Below are 6,487 nucleotides of genomic sequence, written 5' to 3'. Positions count from 1 at the left end.
AATATTCTTATCAGAGCGCTCTCCTTCCTGCATCCACTTAGAAACATCCTTCTTGTACTCCTCCCCACCTATCACCTCCTTGATGCACGTCTTCATCCCATCCCTTCTCACCAAGTCCTTCTCATTTCGACATGGACGCAAGCTGACTACCCATCTGCTCTCCACATACTTTGTGGCGGGCGGTTACATTTGTCTGCCCATTATGATATTGCGACAATAGGTACACCGGTGACAATTGCTTCTGTTGTCGAACTCCATGTACTCTTGAATAGTACCTTTTATGGAAATTTAATTTTGTTTTTTTTCACACAAGAAGACCATGTCGTTTCTTCTCAAAACTTTACACATGAGTATAACACTAGAGCATGTTCGTCACACCTTTTATGTAAATTTGATTTTGTTTTTTTTTCATACAAGAAGACCACGTCATTTCTTCTCGAAACTTTACACATGAGTAAAACACTAGAGCATGTTCGTCACACAGAATTATTTGGTATTCTCTTTTGCTATTTTTAAAATGTATTTTTTCAACCTGGATGCGCCTAGACCAAAGTTCCATTGGGTATTTTTTCCTTTTTAGTCAAACTTCATATGTAGCGTTGTGCAACTCGAGGTCACTGGAATGTTTCAGCAAACCAGGAATCACCGGACTGGAAAACGTGACAAATGAACTACAAATGTGAATTTTTACTGCATTCATCAGTGATACATATCATAACAAGAAACCACATATTGCTTTTTGTCAATTAACATTGTATATTTTATTTCTTTATTTAAGAGGAGTAATACGCCACACTAGCGTTGTAGACACATGGTTTGACACATGACAGGGCGTAAGGAGGACATTGTCAACTACTCTATCATCTTTTGTTCCACATTTCTAATCGTAAGGAGGGTGCAAACTGCAATTCAGTTTAAACTGTCTGAGGCGGCATAAGGGCCTCATGTGCTACAAGTACCTGCACAACCATTACATACATGTGTTCTACCCTCCACTATTAACTATGTCACGTCAGATTGATCATGTGAATCGATTCATATGGGTAGGAACGAACAAATACGCTCCTCTGAGTATGACATATCTATACTTGATTCTTTCTCGTCGGTTTTAGATGAAATTTGATATTTCAAAATTTGCCAACCGAGCAGGAGGCAGAGTACATGGAGTTAACATGGAGAGCTAAGATGATAGGCCTAACCTATCATCCAACAAGTCTTATGGTTTCAACTTGTTCAGTGGTGATGCAACGTATATGGATTGGGTAGAGAAGCACCGCATTTCCTGTATTGTGCTTGTATCCTATGGGACCGTCTCTAACTATGACGCAACCCAGTTGGATGAGAATCACAATGGACTATGCAATTTTGCCCAACCCTTTTTTGGGGTTGTCAGATCCAACAAGTCACACAAGTTATCTGTAGAACTCAAGGTGAGATGTGTGAATAATGGATCAATTGTTGAGTGCTACCCCCAACTTGAGGTTTTGTCACACAAGGCTATTGATATGGTAACACAAAATACATTTGTTTTATTTTTATGTACAAGAATATAAAAAGGTTTTACAAAGTACTAAAATAAGGACAACTGTTCAGATTTAAATTCACGAATATACATGTAGGTCGCTTTGTTGCCCACTGTGGGTGGAACTCGACCTTGGAGGCAGTTGTTAGTGGTGTTCCTCTTGTGGGAATCCCACTTTGGGCAGACCAACCCACCATAGCAAAGTATGCGGAGAGAGCGTGGGGCATGGGCGTGTGAGTACAGAAGGGGACAAGGATAGAAGGATGAGTACAAAACAAAATCGGCAAAGTGGATGCAAAAGGCCAAGGATGCAACATAGGAAGGAGGAAGCTCAGATAAACATATTGCCAACTTCATTGCGGAATATATGTCAACTAGAAGTCATACCAATGCATACCTTACTTCAAGATAAGCAAGTAGGCAGTGATTCCAGTGGTACAATTCTTTTAGAGAGAATTTCATTTTACTTTTGTAAGTAAAGTGCTATCTTATCACCATGTAGAAGGATGTGCAATTTTTAGTGTACTAACAACATGCGAAAAAACTATTTACATGTTATAGAATCAATTCAAACAAATCATATGGAGACTATAAAACTTCATAGCAATTTTCACTTTATTATGTCCACGGATATTCTTACTGTTCCACATGATAAAATACTTTCCTATAATTAATTAATGCAAGAAGATGATTTTCTGTTCATCCTAAAATTGCTTTGGATACATATTTTGATTGTTGCGGAACTTGGAATTCTGTAAGCTTGATTCCGTGCGGAAAGTTGAAACTGAATGCCTAAATGTATATAAAACAAGAACCCATAAATGTCTCAGTTGATCAGATACATGGAAAGACACATAAAAGATTAACCTATGATCTCAATAAACATCATAGTATGCATATTTATGATAACATAATCGCGTCTCCTTTGTCATAGCCTATCACCTTATCATAAGGTGTCATGCGTTAGGCCATTTTGGGAAGTTGGAATTTCCTCATAATCTTGTTGCAATGGATTGAATCTTTTAAAACAGTGCATGTGGTATTCTCTATTAATACAAATCACCTGTAGGATGCCTCCAATTTTCAGTTAAGACATTACATTCCTATAAATACCCAAAGACCCGATATAAAAATCATATATACGAAAATTCCCTTTAGAGTTTACTCTTAACATAGTCAAATGTTTTGGACATTTGAAAGCTTCATGAATATATATCAACATAATTCTTAATCAAAGTTTCACATATTGTATAATATACCACACACGGTATTAATTTACAAAGTATAACAATGTATGGACATAAGATACATCATCATACACAACTTACAGACACATATGAACTATACACAGGACATGGGGACATTAATTATTAGAGAATTGCGCATATGTATGATTAGGTGGCATTTGGTGATCTTCCTATTTGGTGGGGTATGAAGGCTCCATGGCAAGACCACACATGCCCTTCTTGTCTGCAATGTCCTTCTCCATTCTCAAGTACCCATTCTCGCCCCAAGTTGTGCCCCATGAATTCTTCATCAACCAATAACTTGTGCCATCACTAGTCTTTCCATATCCAATGGCTGCAATTCCATGGTCCAAGTCAGTACCGCAGGAGCCGGTCATCACCCCGCCAGAGTAGAATTGGAATGTCATGTCGCCTCTGTCCACAGCTATAGACACTGGTTGGTTTGCCACCGCCTTCATAAGGGAACCCTCGTTATTGATAGGAACATCCTCAAAGCCGGTGATGGTTGCAGCACTGTTGGATCCAGCCTTGCACTTGCCGTCGGCTGCATCATCCATGCATGAGTCCTCCCTCGCAGCCTTGAACTTCACCATGAACATCACAGTCAACCAACTCTTGCTCTGACAGTGAGATTAACTTGCCGGTTTTCACTTTTACAATGCCCTCTGTCGCGGCAACGGCAGAAAATGCCCAACAGCAGCCTAGAAATAATTGTGTTGTTATAGTGTTATCCACTAAAATATTAAAACATATATGCAGTGCAACACATTTTTTGTGTACTTACCACACTGGCCTTGATCCTTGATAGGGGTGACAGCCCCCTTAGCCCTCCAGTCCATCGTTGTTGGAAGAGCATCAAAACTCAAATTCTCATACTTGAATCCTGTAGAAAGAACTCGCATGGAGTTTGATTTCAACCCCTTGTTTGTGTTGGTTGTCCTGAACTCATCATTGGTGATATCAGCGAACTGGTTGACGCCGAGCCAGAACTTGTGATTCTGGGCATTGAGTGTTTCAATGAATTCGACGTTGGCTTTGAAAACCTCGAACCGGCGCGCCTTGTAACACACGGCCATACTGAACCATCCAATTCTCATGCTTCGCCACCATCGACAAGTCATCGTTCAGCTCACGAGCTGAAATGACAGTACCACCGAGGCAGATGCAACCAAGGATTGCAAGAAGCAAAGCCTTGTGGATGGCCATCTTCGGTTAGGCACCGAACTGCAATGACAGTACTGAAGAGGTAGATGAAACCTAGGATGGCAAGTCTCTGTACTTTGGTCTGGTTTGTTGGATGGTACTTGGTGGCATATATAGTGTCATGTATGTGTTAGAAATAGGAGACTGAGAGATACGGTGCTTGAGCGAAGGTGGTTATGGAAAAGGGCTTGTGCGTTGCCGTGGATTATGGTGGCCGGCTACATGGTATAAAAATGATGCGCACATCTGATTGACCGGCCAGATTGTATAAAAGTGATAGGACCCAAGGAAGTACCCTTGGTGCACGTCTAATAGTGACCCCTGCTTGATTATTTCTGGAGTGTACGTCTGATAGTGATCCATGCTTGAGAAATTTCTTAATCAAAGAAAGAACAACCGTGTTCTTGCAAATAAATTTTCTGAAGAGGACCGTGAACGCGACGCCCAGTGTGTACAAAAGAATCAGGTAACCGCTTGCTAGTATCGACATGAATTTCCTGCCTGCCAAAAAATAGCATGATGATGTGACATACTATTCAACAAGAGTTGTCTAAGTTCCGGAAGGTTGGTTCCTTAGCCTCGAAATTCCCTATCTCACACCCCAGCTTGTATTTTGCTCGTAGTGTAACAGGAAAGAAGGAAAAAATAATTTCACAGAAGTATAAGACACCGGAGAAATGGACTTTTATGCAGCTGGTAGCAGGCGAAATTTAAAGACAATCACATTTAGTTCGGCAATGTTACTAACACAGTTTTCTTAACCTGGAATACTTGTATACACCGTAAGGTCTGCTCGTCTCATCATAAAAGGAGTAACCCATATGATAAACACTGTGCTTGGTTAATTGCCATACTTGGATGGGCCGCAGCCCTCAAGACAGATCAAGGTCTGCATTTCAAAAGTATCACGGGGTAGTTGATCTTGTTGGGCTGCATCTTTGATGGCCATTTTGCCAACAAAATTTAGGCGTTCTATGTACATGATACTTGTATTCCTTCTGTGCATCACAACTATACATCTTGTACCCGCAGGACGTGCACTGTCAGGAACATCTGGTACTCCGATCAGCAGCGCCACTTGTCCGTTTATCGATCAACCATTATACGCTAGACAGGTATGCTCTAACAGAATGTCGCACGCTTATTTCTCTCTCTCCCTCTCTCTCTCTCTCTCTCACACACACACACACACACACATATTTATTTATTTATTTATTTTTGGCAGTGGACTGATGCCTTATTGTAACAATTCTTCAACAGCTGGACGGCTGGTCAACTTATATCGCTGGCTCGAATGGTGGACGGATTTTTGAAGGATCCCAGTCTGATCAATGCACTAGTCGACCGTTGGGCCCCTGAAACCGCTACCTTCGTCTTTCATTGGAGCAATATGGAAGTGGTTCTCGAGGATGCAAGAATTATTTTGGGGCTACCTTAGAGTCAGCAAGTATGCTCATAAATTGTTTAGTATCCAACAAAACGCTTTCATTAAGGGGAGGCAGAGAGGAGTATCACCTGTCTTTATTCCTTCTGTTTGGAAAATAATAGTTCCTCCAAGGATCCACATTTTATCTCTGGCTTCTTTCTTATATTAAAATTATGACTAGGGATAACCTGCTGAAGAGAAATTTGAACAAGTCCATTGATTTGTTTTTCTTTTCTGAACCTGAGAGTGTACAGCACCTGTTGTGTGACTGTTTGGTAGCTAGACTTGTATGGAAGCAAATCAGTTGCTTATTCTCTATGCAAATTGGAGTTTTAGTAGAGTCAGTTACTTCCCTTTGGGTTGCTGGTAAAATACTTGACGCTCTGAATACTGCTGTAGCTGCTGTGCTCCGGGCTTTGTGGAAACACAGGAATGCCATGATCTTTAATTGAGTTATTTGGTTTTCCTTGACCAAGATCTGGTCGCTGACCTTAGGAATGCTCAGGAGATGGCGATCGCTCTTCAAACATCATATTTTTAAAAGAACATCATATGCAGGAGCGGACAGATAGGTTCTGGCACACTAGTAGAAAAAGGATCAAACGTGAAGCACATTAGTGCCGGTTTGAATTTGAGCCGGCACTAATGGTACCATTAGTGCCGGTTCGAACGACTATGTATTAATGCCGGTTCGTGTTGCCACGAACCGGTACTAAAGGGGTGATGGCAGCCTCGCGTCAGGCTGGGGCCCCACGATCACCTTTAGTACCGGTTCATGGCACGAACCGGTACTAAAGGGCTAACCTTTAGTATCGGTTTGTGTCACGAACCGGTACTAAAGGGGTCTGGCCTATAGTACCGGTTTGTGACACAAACTGGTACTATAGGACAACTTTCAAACTCTACCACCCCCTGTGTCGCCATTTCAGTTCAGAAAAAATCAAATGAAAATGATAAAAACTTCAAAAAATAAAATCCTTCGAGAGGTAGTTATATTACTACATCTACTAGTTAAGAAAATTTGAAAACTTAAATTTGGACATGTTTTGCAAAAAGTGCAGGGAAAATGTAAAACGGTTATAACTTTTG

At 40.9% G+C, this 6,487-nt stretch overlaps 1 pseudogene; it reads right to left on the bottom strand.

Moving 5' to 3' along the window:
• Positions 1-2,939: 2,939 nt before the first annotated feature.
• LOC123184436 (senescence-specific cysteine protease SAG39-like) lies at positions 2,940-3,879 on the bottom strand (annotated as a pseudogene).
• Between the last annotated feature and the right edge of the window lie 2,608 nt (positions 3,880-6,487).

Source organism: Triticum aestivum, chromosome 2A (assembly GCF_018294505.1).
Source record: "Triticum aestivum cultivar Chinese Spring chromosome 2A, IWGSC CS RefSeq v2.1, whole genome shotgun sequence".
Classification (NCBI taxonomy): domain Eukaryota; kingdom Viridiplantae; phylum Streptophyta; class Magnoliopsida; order Poales; family Poaceae; genus Triticum; species Triticum aestivum.
This window is presented reverse-complemented; position numbering and strand designations above follow the sequence as displayed.